This window comes from Lepus europaeus, chromosome 2 (assembly GCF_033115175.1).
Source record: "Lepus europaeus isolate LE1 chromosome 2, mLepTim1.pri, whole genome shotgun sequence".
NCBI lineage: Eukaryota > Metazoa > Chordata > Mammalia > Lagomorpha > Leporidae > Lepus > Lepus europaeus.
The window spans coordinates 136677148-136698079 of NC_084828.1; positions in this window are offsets into that span (position 1 = coordinate 136677148).

Sequence of the window (20932 nt, forward strand, 5' to 3'; positions counted from 1 at the left end):
GATTAGAAGGCCTTTTTAGTGAGATACTAGCAGAAAATTTCCCAAGTTTGGAGAAGGACAGAGACATCCTAGTACAGGAAGCTCAGAGAACCCCTAATAAACACGATCAAAAGAGATCCTCACCACGACACGTCGTAATCAAACTCACCACAGTGAAACACAAAGAAAGGATCCTAAAATGTGCAAGAGAGAAACGCCAGATTACTCTCAGAGGATCTCCAATTAGACTCACAGCAGACTTCTCATCAGAAACCCTACAAGCCAGGAGAGAATGGCGAGATATAGCCCAGGTACTAAGAGAGAAAAACTGCCAGCCCAGAATATTATATCCTGCAAAGCTCTCATTTGTGAATGAAGGTGAAATTAAGACCTTTCACAGCAAACAGAAATTGAAAGAATTTGTCGCCACTCGTCCAGCCCTGCAAAAGATGCTTAAAGATGTGTTACATACAGAAACACAGAAACACGGTCACCAATATGAAAGAAGTTAAAGGAAGGAAACCTCACAGCAAAAGATCACAGGAATCTCAAACCAGATATTAGAAAACATCTTTGGCAAATGGCAGGGCAAAGTCACTCCTTCTCAATAGTCACATTGAATGTTAATGGCTTGAACTGTCCAGTTAAAAGACACCGATTGGCTGACTGGGTTAAGGAACAAAACCCATCCTTTTGCTGCTTACAAGAAACCCATCTATCCAACAATGATCCATACAAGCTGAGAGTGAAAGGCTGGAAAAAGATATACCACGCCAACAGAAATGAAAAGAGAGCGGGCGTAGCCATCTTAATATCGGACAACATAAACTTTACCACAAAAACTGTTAGGAGAGACAAAGAGGGGCACTATATAATGATTAAGGGATCCATTCAACAGGAAGATATAACGATTATCAACATATATGCACCTAATCATAGGGCACCAGCTTATTTAAAAGACTTGTTAAGGGACTTAAAGGGAGACTTAGACCCCAATACAATAGTACTGGGGGACTTCAATACTCCACTCTCAGAGATAGACAGATCAACAGGACAGAAGATCAACAAGGAGACAGTAGATTTAAATGACACTATAGCCCAAATGGATCTAACAGATATCTACAGAACATTTCATCCGACATCTAAGGACTTTACATTCTTCTCAGCAGTACATGGAACCCTCTCTAGGATTGACCACATACTAGGCCATAAAGCAAGTCTAAGCAAATTCAAAAGAATTAGAATCATACCATGCAGCTTCTCAGACCACAAAGGAATGAAATTGGAAATTGGCAACTCAGGAATCCCTAGAGCACGTGCAAACACATGGAGATTGAACAACATGCTCCTGAATGAACAATGGGTCATAGAAGAAATTAAAAGAGAAATCAAAAATTTTCTGGAAGTAAATGAGGATAACAGCACAACATACCAAAACCTATGGGATACAACTAAAGCAGTGTTAAGAGGAAAGTTTATATCAATAGGTGCCTACATCAAGAAATTGGAAAGGCACCAAATAGATGAGCTTTCAAGTCATCTCAAGGATCTAGAAAATCTGCAGCAAGCCAAACCCAAACCCAGTAGGAGAAGAGAAATAATTAAAATCAGAGAAGAAATCAACAGGATGGAATCCAAAAAAACATTACAAAAAATCAGCCAAACGAGGAGCTGGTTTTTTGAAAAAATAAACAAAATTGACACCCCATTGGCCCAACTAACTAAAAAAAAAAGAGAAAAGACCCAAATCAATAGGATCAGAGATGAAATGGGAAACGTAACAACAGACGCCACAGAAATAAAAAGAATCATCAGAAATTACTACAAGGACTTGTATGCCAGCAAACAGGGAAATCTATCAGAAATGGACAGATTCTTGGACACATACAACCTCCCTAAATTGAGCCAGGAAGACATAGAAAACCTAAACAGACCAATAACTGACACAGAAATTGAAACAGTAATAAAGGCCCTCCCAACAAAGAAAAGCCCAGGGCCAGATGGATTCACTGCTGAGTTCTACCAGATATTTAGAGAAGAACTAACTCCAATTCTTCTCAAACTATTCAGAGCAATCGAAAAAGAGGGAATCCTCCCAAATTCTTTCTATGAAGCCACCATCACCTTAATTCCTAAGCCAGAAAGAGACGCAACATTGAAAGAGAATTACAGACCAATATCCCTGATGAACATAGATGCAAAGATCCTCAATAAAATTCTGGCCAATAGAATGCAACAACACATCAGAAAGATCATCCACCCAGACCAAGTGGGATTCATCCCCGGTATGCAGGGATGGTTCAACATTCGCAAAACAATCAACGTAATACACTACATTAACAGACTGCAGAAGAAAAACCATATGATTCTCTCAATAGATGCAGAGAAAGCATTTGATAAAATACAACACCCTTTCATGATGAAAACTCTAAGCAAACTGGGTATGGAAGGAACATTCCTTAATACAATCAAAGCAATATATGAAAAACCCACGGCCAACATCCTATTGAATGGGGAAAAGTTGGAAGCATTTCCACTGAAATCTGGAACCAGACAGGGATGCCCTCTCTCACCACTGCTATTCAATATAGTTCTGGAAGTTTTGGCCAGAGCTATTAGGCAAGAAAAAGAAATTAAAGGGATACAAATCGGGAAGGACGAACTCAAACTATCCCTCTTTGCAGATGATATGATTCTTTATTTAGGGGACCCAAAGAACTCTACTAAGAGACTGCTGGAACTCATCGAAGAGTTTGGCAAAGTAGCAGGATATAAAATCAATGCACAAAAATCAACAGCCTTTGTATACACAGGCAATGCTTCGGCTGAGGAAGAACTTCTAAAATCAATCCCATTCACAATAGCTACAAAAACAATCAAATACCTTGGAATAAACTTAACCAAAGACGTTAAGGATCTCTACGATGAAAACTACAAAAACTTAAAGAAAGAAATAGAAGAGGATACCAAAAAATGGAGAAATCTTCCATGCTCATGGATTGGAAGAATCAATATCATCAAAATGTCTATCCTCCCAAAAGCAATTTATACATTCAATGCAATACCCATTAAGATCCCGAAGACCTTCTTCTCAGATCTAGAAAAAACGATGCTGAAATTCATATGGAGACACAGAAGACCTCGAATAGCCAAAGCAATCCTGTACAACAAAAACAAAGCCGGAGGCATCACAATACCTGATTTAAGGACATACTACAGGGCAGTTGTTATCAAAACAGCATGGTACTGGTACAGAAACAGATGGATAGACCAATGGAACAGAATAGAAACACCAGAAATCAATCCAAACATCTACAGCCAACTTATATTTGACCAAAGATCCAAATCTAATCCCTGGAATAAGGACAGTCTATTCAATAAATGGTGCTGGGAAAATTGGATTTCCACGTGCAGAAGCTTGAAGCAAGACCCATACCTATCACCTTACACAAAAATCCACTCAACATGGATTAAAGACTTAAATCTACGACCCGAAACCATCAAATTATTAGAGAGCATTGGAGAAACCCTGCAAGATATAGGCACAGGCAAAGACTTCCTGGAAAATACTCCAACAGCACAGGCAGTCAAAACCAAAATTAACATTTGGGATTGCATCAAATTGAGAAGTTTCTGTACTTCAAAAGAAACAGTCAGGAAAGTGAAGAGGCAACCAACAGAATGGGAAAAAATATTTGCAAACTATACTACAGATAAAGGATTGATAACCAGAATCTACAAAGAAATCAAGAAAATCCACAACAACAAAACAAACAACCCACTAAAGAGATGGGCCAAAGACCTCAATAGACATTTTTCGAAAGAGGAAATACAAATGGCCAACAGACACATGAAAAAATGTTCAAGATCACTAGCAATCAGAGAAATGCAAATCAAAACCACAATGAGGTTCCATCTCACCCCGGTGAGAATGGCTCACATTCAGAAATCTACCAACAACAGATGCTGGAGAGGATGTGGGGAAAAAGGGACACTAACCCACTGTTGGTGGGAATGCAAACTGGTTAAGCCACTATGGAAGTCTGTCTGGAGATTCCTCAGAAACCTGAACATAACCCTACCATACAACCCAGCCATCCCACTCCTTGGAATTTACCCAAAGGAAATTAATTTGGCTAATAAAAAAGCCATCTGCACGTTAATGTTTATTGCAGCTCAATTCACAATAGCTAAGACCTGGAACCAACCCAAATGCCCATCAACAGTAGACTGGATAAAGAAATTATGGGACATGTACTCCATAGAATACTATACAGCAGTAAGAAACAACGAAACCCAGTCATTTGCAACAAGATGGAGCAATCTGGAAAACATCATGCTGAGTGAATTAAGCCAGACCCAAAGAGAAAAATATCATTTGTTTTCCCTGATCGGTGACAACTGAGCACCAAAGGGGAAACCTGTTAAGTGAAACGGACACTATAAGCAACAATGAACTGATCAGCTCCTGTCCTGACTTTAGATGTACAATGTAATACTTTATCCATTTTAGTATTTGTTGTTATTGTTGTTGTTCTAGTACTATTGGTTGAACTCAGTAATTAACACACAATTATTCTTAGGTGTTTAAATTTTAACTGAAAAGTGATCCCTGTTAAATCTAAGAGTGGAAAAAGAGAGGGAGGAGATGAACAATTTGGAACATGCTCAATCGGTCTGGCCGCAAATGGTGGAGTTAGAAACGTGCCAGGGGATTCCAACACAATTCCATCAAGATGGCATGTACCAATGCCATCGCACTGGTCCAGGTGACCAATTTCAGCTCACAATTGATAGCTCTGACAGGTCTAAGACTCAAAGAGATCACACAAACAAGACAAGTATCTGCTGATACTGACTGATAGAATCAAAAAGGGAGAGAAAGAGCCAACATGGGAAGTGGGATACACAGCAGACTCATAGGATGGCAGATGTCCTAAACAACACTCTGGCCTCAGAATCAGCCCTCAGGGCATTCGGATCTGGCTGAAGAGCCCATGGGAGTATAGCAGGCATGGAAAGCCAAGATATCATGGGAAAAAAAAAAAAAAAAAAGACCTAAATGAATGATCTCTGTGAGTGAGATCCCAGTGGAAAGAACGGGGCCATCAAAGAAGGAGGTACCCTTCTCCGAAGGGAGGAGAGAACCTCCACTTTGACTATGACCCTATCGGAATAAGATCAAAGTCAGCGAACTCTAAAGGCTTCCATAGCCCTGGCAACTCATGACTAGAGCCTAGGGAGATTACTGACGCCATGAACAGGAGTGTCAAATTGTTAAGTCAGCAACAGGAGTCACTGTGTACTTACACCCCATGTGGGATCTGTCCCTAATGTGTCGTCTAAAGCCAAGTGATGCTACGACTGGTACTGAAACGGTATTTTTATACTTTGCGTTTCTGTGTGGGCGCAGACTGATGAGGTCTTTGCTAATTAAATACTGAAGTGATCTTCTGTATATAAAGAGAATTGGAAATGAAAAAAAAAATAACCTGGTGTTAAAATGGAAATGGCATAGAAAATTAATTAATTTGAAAAAAAAAATTCTGTAGGATCTCTGTCTTTAATGTGCTGTACATTGCTATTTAATGCTATAATTAGTAATCCAATGGTAGTTTTTTCACTTGATGTTGCTATATGGGCAAAAAGTTGAAATCTTTACCTAATATATACTAAACTGATCTTCTGTATACAAAGAGAATTGAAAATGAATCTTTACATGAATGGAAGGGGAAAGGGGAGGGTGGCGGGCGGGAGGGAAGTTATGGGAGGGGGGAAGCCATTGTAACCCATAAGCTATACTTTGGAAATCTATATTCATTAAATAAAAGTTTAATAAAAAAAAAAAAAAAAAAAAAAAAAAAAAAAAAAAAAACAAATACATTCTATCTCTAATGCCCTATGAACATTTAATAAGTATGCAATATAAGTTGGAAAGAATAAAAGGAAATCATCATGCTCATTCATTCTAGCATATAAAGAAATCCACTTGATAAACATTTATTTTCTATTGAGATTTTCATATATTACATCATCTGCTAGTAGGCAAATGAATGTAAGTTTATGAGCTCATAAGCTCATCATCTGTGCATTGCACTACAGCTCAAAATTAATTGTGTGTTTATGTCTTCACATTTGCATAAACATAACAGAACTTGTAACTCCCTAGAACAAACAAAAACTTGGCTTTATTGCTTTTATCTCTGCTGTGGTCACTTGAAACATGATTTTCCTCTTTTAAGAAAATTACTAAAATTGATTTCAATGTGAAAGCATTTCCAACAGTCCACAAAATTGCTAGGTTACAATTGATTATTTAATAAAACTATTTGATGGCTTCTGGGAAGATTATTTCAAAGCATTTAGTGTTATGTGGGTGATTGAATTTGCAATGAAATGCAGTAGGAAACTGAAGTGACCATAACAGAGGTTCTGGTATGGCTCCACTGACTAATTACTATCATTTGCTGGCTAGCACTGCAGCTCTCACACTGGAAAAGATATTATTAAGCATTTTCATGAATGCACTACTTTTGGTTTAAAATAGATATGCTTAAATACTCATTTTAATTTAAAGAACTTTAAGAGCTTTTTAATTTAATCTTAAAGTAATCAAAAGCCTTTCTCTTTTAAACAAATGTTTCCTTAGTATCACTGTTAGTTATGATATCATTTTCACACAAGTTATATATGGAATGATGTATATTTCTCTTGACTTAGTCTTCTTAATACTAAATTTACCTGTTAGAATTAGAATCCAAATAGACAAAGCAAACCATCAGAGAATCATAATACTGTTGGAATCGATTTTGACCGAAAACATCATTTTAGAACCAAAAAGAAATTGTAATTTTATATCCAGAATGTCTTCTACTTTGCTCTGTTGAGAGCCACATGTGTTATGCCAATAGCGTACCAAGCACTCCCATGACCATAATTCAATTTAAAGTTAAAACCTGAACATCTTGAAGTGGATAACAGCCCATCGATGATCTATAATATTGACAACAGTTAACAGGATACCAGCAAGTAGTCATGATATAGTAAGACTGTAATAAGATAGGCATAGATTTTAAACACTATGTCTATCTCTACCTACACAGATTGATAGTGGATGTCAAGAAAATAATATTTTAAAAGAAACTCATAAATAATAGTCATTTTATTTAATTTTTTTAAAATTAATTTTTTATTCTAAATATTTTTTGAAATTTATGGACAATATTTTAATACAATATGTATGATTTTAAACTTATTTATGTAAAGGAAACAGATTTCATATATTTCACATATAGTTTTTTCCCATTTTTAGTTTAATTTTAATTACTTTTTAGAAAATTCAATATTATTTGTAGATGCAAGCCTAAGAATATAATATTTCCTTCTTCTTTCCCTCAGTGCTTTTTAGCTATTAGTCATTCATAATTTCGTTCAGGGCAGAGAATCAATGGCTGCGTAACATATAAATTTTTCCTATGTGGTTTCAAGATAACAATTAAGTTCATTTAGTCTTTGTTTTTTTTTTTTAATCTTTTTTTTTTATCTGAGAGGTAGAGTTACAGAGAGTGAGAGGGAGACAGAGAGAAGTCTTCCATCCGCTGGTTCACTCCCCAAATGGCTGCAATGGCTGGAGCTGCGCCAATCCGAAGCCAGGAGCCAGGAGTTTCTTCTGGATCTCCCATGCGGGTGCAGGGGCCCAAGGACTTGGGCCATCTTCTACTGCTTTCCCAGGCCATTGTAGAGAGCTGGATCAGAAGTTGAGCAGCCAGATCTCGAACTGGCACCCATATGGGATGCTGGCACTTCAGGCCAGGGCAATAACCTGCTGTGCCACAGCACAGGTCCTAAGTTCACTTGGTCTTTAAGCTCTTTCTTCTTAACCATTTATGCAAAGGAAAAATTTTATGCAGCTTGCAATACAAAACATTATGCATTATATTTTTTACTCTATAACAGATCAGGGAAACATATGGTATTTGTATTTTCGTGTTTGGCTTATTTCATGAAGTATAATGATTTATACTTGCATCCATTTTGTTGGGAAAGACAGGATTTCATTCTTTTTTACAGCAGAGTAATATACCACAGTGTTTATGTATCACACTTTCTTTATTCAGTCATCGGTTGATGGGCATTTGAGTTGATTCCATAACTTAGCTATTGTGAATTGAGCTGCAATAAACGTGGGCGAACAGACAACTCTTTCAGATGCTGGTTTCAATTTTCAGGACTGAGATTGCTGTGTCATATGGTAGATCTATTTTCAGATTTCTGAAGACATCATACCATCTTCCTCAGTGGCTGAACCAGTTTCCATTCCCATCAATAGTGGATTAGGGAACTTCCTTTACCAGATCCTCAGCAGTAATTGTAATCTGTTGATTTCTGTATAAAGGCCATTCTAACTGGGACGAGGTGAATCTCATTGTGGTTTTTGATCTGCATTTCCCTTATGCCTGTGATCCTGAGCATTTTTCATGTCTGTTAGTTCTTTGAATTTCCACATTTTTCTTTAAAAATTTTATTTATTTTAAAGGTAGAGCTACAGAGAGGCAGAGAAAGTGAGAGAAAGAGAGAAAGGGAGGGAGAGAGAGAGACATGGGGATGGGAGAGAGAGAGTGAGAGAGTGAGAGAAAGAGAGATTTTCCACCTGCTGGTTCACTCCCTAGAGGATCACAATGACCTGAGCTGAGTCGATCCTAAGCCAGGAGCCAGAACCCTCTTCCAGGTCTCCCACATGGGTGCAGGGACCCAAGCACTTGAGCCATCTTCTACTGCTTTCCCAACCCACAGAAAAGAGCTGGATCAGAAGTGGAGCAGCTACAACTCAAACTGGCAGCTATATGGGATGTTGGCACTGCAGGTGGTGGCTTTACCCACTATGCTACAACTCTGGCTCCTGAATTTCCACTTTTGAAAAATACCTGTTCAAGTCCTTTGCTCACTTTTTGACTGGATAGCTTGTTTTGTTAAGTTTATTGATCTCTTTATAGATTCTAGATATTAATCCTTTATCACTTGCATAGTTTGCAAATATTTTCTCCATCAGTTGCCTCTTGAATTTGTTAAGTGTTTCTTTTGCAGTACAGAAGCTTTTCAGCTTGATGTAATCATACTTGTCTATTTTTGCTTGGATTGCCTGTGTTTCTGGGGTCTTTTCAAAGAAGTCTTTGCCCATGACAATGCCCTGAAGAGTTTCCCCAATATTCTCCTCTAGTATTTTATGTTATTGGGTCATAGCTTTAGATCCTTGGTCCATTTTGATTTGGTTTTTGTATAAAGTGTAAGGAATGGTCTTGTTTCATACTTCTGCATGTGAAGATCCAATTTTCCCAGCACCATTAGTTGAAGAGACTGTTCATTCTCTAGACGTTGATTTTAACTTTTTTTTTTTGTCAAAGATTAGTTAGTTGTAGATGTCAAAGATTAGTTAGTTGTAGATGCATAGATTGATTTTTTGGTGATTCTATTCTGTTCCATTTGCCTACATGTCAATTTTTGCACCAGTACCAGGTTGTTCTGGTTATAACTGCACTGTAATATGTCTTGAAATTTAGTAATGTGATGCATATATACAATTTTAAGAACATAACTTCCCACCATCCCTCCCACCCAATTCCTACACTCCCTCATCCACCCTTCCTTAATTTTCTTTTAATTATTGCAATGACATTCTTTGCATTTACTTCATCCTCATTATACTTTCAAATGTTGGTACCTGTATTAGGATATCCTGTATCATATTACTACATATAGAATATTGAAAACAGAATATAATTTTTTAAATAAAAATATTTTCATATTTTGTACATTAAAATAGTTAAATAGATGCTTGGTAAAATTAACTACATATTGCTTTTTAAATTAAAGAAGCTATTGAAATAAAATAAATCTACTTTCCTTCTAATTATATAGAATTAAAATTAGACATTGTGGTGATACTTGCAGAATACAGTATCCTAAATCACACAATCTATGACAATAATGAAAGAAAATTGATTTTTAAGTTTGAGATATAGAAGGTGCAACTTTGTAGTCTATAGTGATATATTTAGCTATATTGACATCTCAAAATGTAAGTTATTTTTGCAATCATAAATGAAGTTTAGAATTCTGCTATTCTTAAGGAAAACCATTGATTTTAAGAAGTAGACAATATATTATAATTAATTTTTAATAAAACAAAAATAGGGGAGAGCAGCAAGATGGCAGAATAGGAAGGGAGCACACTGATAGTTCGGGAAGAGACAGTTTAATAAAAGTGGAGATACTGCAGGTTAAGGAAGAGTATGGGAAGAAACAGCAGAGGAAACTCTTCCAGAACTAGTGATTCACAGTGGACCTGCATGGAGAGCGTGGGAGCCCAAGTTCGGGACACCAGCGCTGGAACGTGAGGTGAGTCGAACCTCAATAGCTCGAGACACCAGCGGGCAAGCGGAAAGAGGAGACTAGAGGGAACGAGGCTTGAAACTCCGTGGGGGAAAAGTTCACCAGGCTAACTAGAAGAGAGAGAGAGAAAAAATAAGTGACCGATACGGACACAAGTTTCTCTCTCTCCACTCACCTCTCAAAGGCGAGCAAGACAAAGAGCAGGCGCCATTTTGGACATATGTCATAAGCGGGGTGACCTCAGGTCTGCACCGGCCCTGAGCCTAGCAGAAAAACCTGACTCTGCTGGGGGGGGTGAAATAACAGGAGATTAGGATCTAACTTGGCAACCCAGTGGGAGACTGCAGGAGAATTGGAGCCCACACTGAAGGCAACAGAGATTCCCTGTGTGGTCCTTGGGAAAGAGCTTCCAATCTCTGGCTCCTGTGGGTATATCATTCGCCTACTAACTACCTCCAATTCCATTCAGCTGTGCAGAATTAATTCCCTTTTGAATCAAAAAAAAAAAAAAAGAATGAAAGAGAGATTTACCACGCCTACCCTGGGAGACTCACCTTTGGCACACCCTCAACCCTGAGGAACCAAACAGAGCTCTCAGGCCACACCCATCTCAAGCCTCTAAGGCTCCATCAAAAGCAGACAGTCCACTTAATATAGAGCCATACTATAACAAGAAAAAAAACCACAGTGAAGAAACCAAATATCTCCAACATGCCAAACAACAAACACAAAAACCGAGGTAACAAGAACAAGGAAGACACTATGACGCCCCCAAATGAAAAAGACACCCCAATTCAAGATTATGAAGATCTCAAAAAATGGATAAGAACATTAAGGAGTTCTCAAAAACAAATTCTTGAACTACAGAAATCCTTAATGGACAAAATAGAAAATTTCTCTTGTGAAAATGAAATATTAAGGAGGAATCAAAATGAAAGGAAAAAACTAGTGGAACAAGAAACTGTGATAGTGACGAGAAATCATAATGAAAGGAAGAATTCAATAGATCAAATGACAAACACATTAGAGAGGCTTAAAAACAGAATGGACAAAGCAGAAGAGAGAATATCGGACTTAGAAGACAGAGAACAGGAAAGGAAACAGGCAAACCAAAGAAAAGAAGAAGAAATTAGAAATCTAAAAAATAGGCCGGCACCGTGGCTCAACAGGCTAATCCTCCACCTTGCGGCGCCGGCACACCGGGTTCTAGTCCCGGTCGGGGCACCGATCCTGTCCCGGTTGCCCCTCTTCCAGGCCAGCTCTCTGCTGTGGCCAGGGAGTGCAGTGGAGGATGGCCCAAGTGTTTGGGCTCTGCACCCCATGGGAGACCAGGATAAGCACCTGGCTCCTGACATCGGAACAGCGCGGTGTGCCGGCCGCAGCGTGCTACCGCGGCGGCCATTGGAGGGTGAACCAACGGCAAAGGAAGACCTTTCTCTCTGTCTCTCTCTCTCTCTCTCACTGTCCACTCTGCCTGTCAATAATAAATTAAAAAAGAAGAAATCTAAAAAATATTGTTGGGAATCTACAGGATACGATTAAAAAACCCAACATTTGGGTCCTAGGAGTTCCTGAAGGCATGGAGAGGGAGAAAGGATTAGAAGGACTTTTTAGTGAGATACTAGTAGAAATTTCCCAGGTTTGGAGAAGGACAGAGACATCCTAATACAGGAAGCTCATAGAACCCCTAGTAAACATGACCAAAAGAGATCCTCACCATGACATGTTGTAATCAAACTCACCACAGTGAAACATAAAGAAAAGATTCTAAAATGTGCAAGAGAGAAACGTCAGATTACTCTCAGGGGATCTCCAATTAGACTCACAGCAGACTTCTCATCAGAAACCCTACAAGCTAGAAGGGAATGGTGAGACATAGCCCAGGTACTAAGAGAGAAAAACTGCCAGCCCAAAATATTATATCCTGCAAAGCTCTCATTTGTGAATGAAGGTGAAATAACGACTTTTCATAGCAAACAGAAACTGAAAGAATTTGTTGCCACTCGTCCTGCCCTGCAAAAGATACTTAAAGATGTGTTACACATAGAAACACAGAAACATGGTCACCAATATGAAAGAAGGTAAAGGAAGGAAACCTCACAGCAAAAGATCACGGGAATCTCAATTTCTCTTTGACATAGAATTAAACTCTGATGCTCTGTGAAAGCAATGTGTTAAAGTAATCTATTATGTTCTCTTGATGTCTGTTAAATTCTAATTGTTCAAAAACAGCTGAATTTTTATTAAGAGCTATGGGTTATTTAAATATAATTTTCCTCATGGACAATGTCTACCTTAGAAAAACTATTACAGAACATGCCTGTGACTATAGACTTGTAGTTCAGGCCACCGAAGATTAGAGATGGGACACGGGCACTCCCTTGACTTGCATCCTTTGGTCTGCTTTAACAAAAACCAGGAGGAAAAGAAAGCTCGGCATCAGAAGCAATGGGTGGCAGGCCTATTAATGGCTGATCTGTACAGTGATCTGCCCTCAAGGAGACCCAACAGGCCAGTCCACTGCAGTGGCTTTCAATGTGGTAAGCCTGGGCTTCAGCAGAAGTCAGCTTGTGTAGAGCCCTGGCAGCTCTGCCAAGAGTCGGATCACTGGAAATGGACCTGCCCTGGAATCGAAGGATGCCCATGTCAGAGCCACAGATCTTATTGACTCTAAGCTGAAAAGCCCTTCACTCAGCCCAACTTCCAAAGTGACCACTGCAGCTGAGGGGACGGCCAGTATGGTCAGCAATATTGTAGGCAGAACTGTAAATTTCTTGTTAGAGAGGCCACCTGCCTTTACCTGGCCAGCTCTCCTCCCAGGCCAGCTAAGTAAAGAAAGTCAACAGAGTGCCTTCCCCTAGGAGGTTCACATCTCCCTTAGGATATACCCCGTGTGAAGAGATAGATAGGTCTGGGCCTCTTAACTTACAAAGCCTAAAGCCCACCAGATTATTATCAAGCCCCTTCTGTCAGGTTCTATTTGCCTCTCAATCAGAAAACTTAATTGTAGCTTAGACAGCACCTTTCTTAGCTCCTCTAATAATGACTCTGTCCTTCGTTCTAGACCCTGTCTAGCGCACTTGGGCCTCATTCCTTTGTAATCATAACCTCTACTCTACCTCCAATGGCTCTACTCCCAACCTGTGTGTACTGATGGTCCTCTTCCCCACTTAATGCTGTATAATTGTTCAGACTTGGTTAATGCCACTCTTAGGATCATTGGTTACTATCCTCACTTTGTCTTTTATGACCTTGTCTATATATCATCAGAGTCGGCGAACTTGGAAGGCTTCCATAGCCTTGGCAACTCATGACGACAGCCTAGGGTGGTTACTGGCGTCATAAACTAGAGTGTCAATTTGTTGGGTCAACAACGGGAGTCACTGTGCACTTGCTCCTCATGTAGGATCTCTGTCCTTAATGTGCTATACATTGTGATTTAATGCTATAACTACTACTCAAACAGTATGTTTCACTTTGTGTTTCTATGTGGGTGCAAACTGTTGAAATCTTTCCTTAATATATACATAATTGATCTTCTGTATATAAAGAGAATTGAAAATGAATCTTGATGTGAAAGAAATGGGAGAGGGAGCAGGAGAGGGGAGGATTGTGGGTGGGAGGGATGTTATGGGAGGGGGAAGTCATTGTAATCCATAAGCTGTACATTGGAAATTTATATTCATTAAATGAAAGTTAAAAAAAAACAAAAATAGAATGTATATAATATTTCAGAAAAAGTTGGCCTTTTTCTTAATCTAGCAATATATATTTTTGTGACAACATTCATTCTTCAGAGTCCTCTTGGAGTTCTTGATTTTGTTAATATGTTGAATTGACAAATTATGTAGAGTATATTACAATAAACATTGAAACCATCTTCTCAACTAAGACACATAAAGGAATTGAAGATAAATGGATATCACAGCAAAAAAAAAAAAAAAAAGAGGAGACACGTATCTGTAAAGTTTAACTAATGTCAAAATCCTTAATACAGACTCAAGCAATAAACTCAGGGACATTTAAGCCAGATAAAGAAAACTACATTTTGCCAGCACCGTGGCTCACTAGGCTAATCCTCCACCTGTGGCACCAGAACCCCAGGTTCTAGTCCCAGTCGGGGCTCCAGATTCTGTCCCAGTTGCTCCTCTTCCAGTCCAGCTCTCTGCTGTGGTCCGGGAAGGCAGTGGATGATGACCCAAGTCCTTGGGCCCTGCACCTGCATGGAAGACCAGGAGAAGCATCTGGCTCCTGGCTTTGGATCGGCGCAGCGGGTCAGCTGTGGCAGCCATTGAGGGGGGGGGGGGGTTGTGAACCAATGGAAAAAGGAAGACCTTTCTCTCTGTCTTTCTCTCTCTCACTAACTCTGCCTGTTTAAAAAAAAAAAGGATCACCAGCATTTCAGGGAAATGCAAATCAAAACCCCAAAGAAGTTTCACTTCACTCCACTTAGAATGGCTCTCATAAATAAATCAGCAAACAGCAAACACTGGCAAGGATGTGTGGAAGAACGTACCCTAATCCACTCTTGTTGGGAATGTAAACTTGCACAGCTACTGAGAAGGACAGTATGGAGATATATCAGATATATCAGAAAGCTGAATATAGACCTACCATTTGACTCAGACACCCCACTCCTGGGAATTTATCCAAAGGAAATGAAACCCGCATACTCCAATGTTCATTTCACCTCAGTTCACAATAGCTAAGATATGGAATCAATTCAGATGTCCATCAACTTAAGACTGGAAAAAATTATGGTATATATTCACTATGGAATACTATATAGCAGTGAAAAAAAAGTCCAGGCCGGCGCCGTGGCTCTACAGGCTAATCCTCTGCCTTGTGGCGCCGGCACACCAGGTTCTAGTCCCGGTCGGGGCGCCGGATTCTGTTCCGGTTGTCCCTCTTCCAAGTCAGCTCTCTGCTATGGCCCGGGAGTGCAGTGGAGGATGGCCCAAGTGCTTGGGCCCTGCACACCATGGGAGACCAGGAGAAGCACCTGGCTCCTGCCATCAGATCAGTGCGGTGTGCCAGCCCTTGGAGGGTGAACCAACGGCAAAGGAAGACCTTTCTCTCTGTCTCTCTCTCTCACTATCCACTCTGCCTGTCAAAAAAAAAAAAAAAAAAAAAAAAAAGTCCTGTCATTTACAGCAGAACGGATGAAACTGGAAAACACTATATTTAGTGAAATAAGCCAGTCACAAAAAGGCAAATGCCACACATCTATGGTTCCTCATAGAATAGCTAAAAGGTAATGTATAGGAGCAAAACTGACACCTTGAGATGTGATGATTTTTTTGTTTGTTTGTTTGTTTGTTTTTATTTTTGACAGGCAGAGTGGACAGTGAGAGACAGAGACAGAGAGAAAGGTCTTCCTTTTGCCATTGGTTCACCCTCTAATGGCCGCCACGGTAGCGCGCTGCGGCCGGCACACCGCGCTGTTCCGATGTCAGGAGCCAGGTGCTTCTCCTGGTCTCCCATGGGGTGCAGAGCCCAAACACTTGGGCCATCCTCCACTGCACTCCCTGGCCACAGCAGAGAGCTGGCCTGGAAGAGGGGCAACCGGGACAGGATCGGTGCCCCGACCGGGACTAGAACCCGGTGTGCCGGCGCCGCAAGGCGGAGGATTAGCCTGTTGAGCCACGGCGCCGGCGAGATGTGATGATTTTGAACAGCTCTTGCTTGACTGTCAAGGAGCAATGTTTTTCTTGTTTGTTTTGGTTTCTTTTAAAATTTTTTCTTCACAGTAATCAGTGAACTCTCTACTTAATGTAGGATTAATTATATGAGCATAAAGTCAACTGAAAACTGACCTTTGTAAAAAAAGAATGGGAAAAAGAGAGGGAGGAGAAAGAAGTGAAGTGATATGGGTAGAGTGGGGGAGGGGAGAGAATCACAATGTTTATGATTTGGTATGCATTAAATGAATAAAGCTTGTATTCCTTAAATAAAATTTTAAAAAAAAATTAAAAATTCTTAAAAAACTAAAATATAATTCTAATGCAAATACCAATTGTACATGTACCAAATATTTTGTTTTAGTAACTAATAAAGGTCAGTAAACTGGGCTTATGTACACCATGTAGATGATTTTAGAAATAGTTTTGAATCACAGAAAACCACCAGTGCCCTCAAGCAGAGTTTTCCCTCAACAGTTCTATAATCTGCAAGTTTGGCACTATGACTAGAAGGGAGTAGATAAGTGGGGTAAGATTTTGTATGGCCTTGACTTGCAAGAAAAGAATTTTGACTTTCACACACTGAATCATTGGGGAAAAAACTGATCAGAGCAATGGCATCATGTAATTTTTAACTTTAAAGGATTATTATGTCTGTCATATTGAAAAGTCATATAGGGATCTAGGTGTGTGCAAGAAAACTTGGACCAGTGGAGTGTTCATAGAAGTGGGTCAAAATCATTAGAATTTAGGTGTAGTTTACTTTTAATTTTAATTATTACAGTTATTTGAAAGACAAAGCGGGAGAGAGACAGAGAGAGATCCTCCATCTTCTGGTTCAACCTGAGTTTCCCACATTTATGAAAGGAATACAGTTACTTAAGCTTTTATCCACTGCCTAACAAAGTGCATATGAACACAAAGCTGGCATCAGAAGTGAGCTGGAACTTGAACCCAGGCACTTTGATATGGGATATTAGTTCCCAAGTGGCATCTTAATAACTGCACCAAATGCCCAACATCTGGATGCGGTTTTAATAAGAAAGAAGCAAATTTTTCTAATTAAGTGCATGTGGAGTGTGAGGGAAAAAGTTTGAACCTAAAGCAAATAGAAGAAATGGAATTGTCATAAACTCAGAAGACTAAAGGAATCACAGATTTAGAGAATAAGATCAAAAGTTCAGAATTAGACGTGTCAAGTTTGAGTTGTGTCTTTATTCAACTTTATAGGTAAAACTAGTGTGCTTAACTCAGAGCAAAAAAAAAAAAAAAGGAAGCATCCATGTAAAAATTATAATTTTTTTCCTTAATGTGAAAAAATGGGTCTTCAAAGAGTTTGTGAAAAATGTGTGTTATTAAAAAATTGCATACGTTTCTGAAGTTTTTTTTGCAAAAATAAACATTTTAATTCTATTTCCAATGAACTTTTTCAAGCTCCTGCATATGCAAAATCTTCACCTTTACTTTAGGGCTCTGCTCTTTTTTGTTCATTCTTACTATAGATGTTTGGACCAAATGTTCATAAAGAAAGAATATTGTAATTATTTTATTTAATAAATTGAGAAATTAATTGTGAATAAAAAAGAGACTAAAAATTTTAAGACATTCACTATCTTCTTATAATACCACTTTATATATGTAATGTTGGTTAGCTGTAATTTTGAGAGAATTGATTAAGAAATGGAATACATTAAGCTATTCTCCTCTAAGCAAAAGTGACTCAGGTTAACTGAATATTTGATTTAATACTTCTGAAGTTTAATGGAATCAAATATTGTAGAACAATTAATTTCCTATGTATTCACATACACATGGAATGGAATTACTATGCTTCCTTTATACCTTACTATATTTATTTAAATCATGAACAATTATTCTAATTCTTTTAAAGTATGTGTTATTCAATTGCAGATGTTGTGTGCCACTGTAACACTATAGGTAAATACATTCTAAAATTAAGGAACAATAAACAATATCATTTTTGTTATTGCTATTATGTCTAAATTCAAGTTCCAAAACAATTTTTGTGACCTTATCTACTGACATACAATATTACAAACTTCAATGGACATCAGATTTTTAATTTTCTCACTATTGCAACAAATTAATTATGTTATTTTTATTTATTTTTTACTGGTTGAAGATTTATGTATTTATTTGAGACGCAGAGTTACAGAGAGACAGAGGCAGAGAGAGAGAGGCTTTCCATCCTCTGGTCACTCCCCAGACAGTCGCAACGGCCGGAGCTGTGACAATCCAATGTCAGGAGCCAGGAGCTTCCTCAGGGTCTACCACGTGGGTGCAGAAATCCAAGGACTTGGGCCATCTTCTACTGCTTTCCCAGGCCATAGCAGACAGCTGGATAGGAAGTGGAGCAGCAGGGACTCAAACCAGTGCCCATATAGAACGCCAGCACTGCAGACGGGGGCTTTAACCCACTGTGCCACAACGCTGGCCCGGTTATTTTCAAATAAAGTAAAAAGTAAAACATAAAATAGTCTAATGTGTTATGCTAATTTAGATAAAATAAATTCTTATTTCCCCTAGGCATGCTTGTTATTACAGAAGAAAATGAGATTTTTCAAAAACAGGAACAAAAATGGTATGGGTTTTGAAAGAACAAGAATGATTCTCCTTAGTGTAGATATATGAAATACCACATCAATTAGTACTGACTCCCAGAACCTGAGTGACAGCATCCCATAAATAAGTATAAACATACATTAATGTTAAAAATACATTAATACATGCATTAATGTTAATAAGGCCAGTATATCTTATATTACATGAAAAGGAAATAATAGAAAAAAAGAAAGCTTATATACAAATAAGCATATTTATAACAAAATAATGATGGGATGCTGATGACAATTATCATCCTAATTTCTGTAGCTGATCACAGAAGATGGGTTTGTAACTATGTTTTTCCACTGCCCATTCTGTATTCCCTTTATTTTCAGCAAACACCTCAACTGGCCTGAGGGTTTTTTAATTTATAAATTTATTTATTTATCCAAAAGGCAGAGTGAGAGACAGAAAGACACAGGAGAGATAGAGAGATAGAGATAGATTTTCCATCCTCTAGTTTATTTCCCAAATGCCTGCAATAGCCAGGGCTGACTTAGAACCAGGAATCAGGGATTCTATCCAGTTCTCCCACATGGTTGGTAAGGACTGAGGTACTTGGACCATCACCCACTGCTTCCCCATGTACTTTAGCAGGGAACCTGGATCAGAAGTGGAGAAGCCAATACTTGAATTGGAATTCTAACATGAAATGCAAAAGTACCAAGCAGGGGCTTAACCTATGTGTCACAACGCTGGCCCCTAGCCTGGGTTCTTTACTTGGTAGGGTTACCCAAATCTTCATACCTGAAGGGACTTGGCCACCTGTAGTGCTGCCTGCATAGAGTTGCCATAATTTTCCATTGACCCATTACAAGGTATGATAATACTGAGAGATTCCCTAAAGGATCTCCTGTGTTTCAGACACAGCCATCCTAATTTCCACTGTAGAGTAAGCAATCTGAAATCTCCCTTGCTTGGCAGAATCAACTGCCCCGGTCAGCACAGTTAGTGCCTTCTTTACATGTTCATCAAGAGTCATGAGATGTCCCAAGTAGCTAGGCAACAGTTTTAACTTCCAGTTCAATGGAATCATTGTTTCTTCTGGTGGAAGAAATTTTTTTTATAAGTAAAGACCTCTAGACCATCAGAACGTATAGCTGTAGCAAGCGGAAATAAATATTTTGTTAGTAGATCTCCACCCCTAATGTCTATCCCTTTATTCTTAGCCCTCAATCCTGTAGATACTGATTCTGGAAAAAAAAAAAAAGTTTCCTATATTAGATCCTAACTCAGAACATAAGCTTCTTGGAGAAACTTGCCCCAGTCCTGACAGTTATTTTCACCCAGCTGACACTGTTACTGGAGTTACATCCTCAAATATTGTCTCCAAAATCCAGATAGGTCTCTTAGATATTGTGCCTCTGTTTAGCTATGGAAGGGGCCAGATGCAGCAATTATCCATAATCTTAGAAAGAAATCTCAACATGGCTCACACCTTTTGACTCCTTGAATATTTGCAAGATTTATTTCATACCCTCTGATATGCAAATGTTTAAGCAGTGTATCCAGAGTAGTTGCTACTTCATAATCACTAGCTCCAGCCAGCACAATGTCATCAATATAATGCACCAGTGAGATAGTTTACATAAGGAAAAGACGACCAATTTCCTTTCAATACAGATTATGACATAGTACTGGAGAATTTCTATTTCCCTGAGGCAAAAATGTGAAAGTGTTTCTGGTCCTGACAGTTGAATGCAAACTGCTTCTGTTGCTCCTTATTGCCTGGGATGGGGAAAACGTATTATCTAGATCCATAGTTGTGCATCAGGTACAAGGGATGTGCTAATTTGGTTAAGCAATGAAAGCACAGTGGTTACATTATTGCAAGTACGGTCACCACTTGGTTCAGCATCCAAATAATTTGCCATTCTCCATAATCTGTTTTCTTCATAGGTCAAATAAATTAGTTGAATGTAAATATGTTGGGAGTTAGCACCCTTTCAAGTCTCTGGTGATGGCAATAATCTCTTCTATCCCTCCAGAAATGGAATATTGTCTTCAGTTTACTATTTTTCTAAATAGAGCCAGTTTTAGTAGTTTTGCTTGGCCTTTCCCATCACGATAGCCCTCACTCCACAGACCAGCAGATAAATGTGGGGACATATAAAACCCTGAGATGACTGATTCAATGATATTCAAGTTTCATTGGATGCACTGCGTGAAAAAAATCTGAGCAAAAACTACATTTGTTATCTGACTACCATAAGCCCTTATTGGTGGGCCACAGAAATGCCCTGGAATTTCTATCAGTT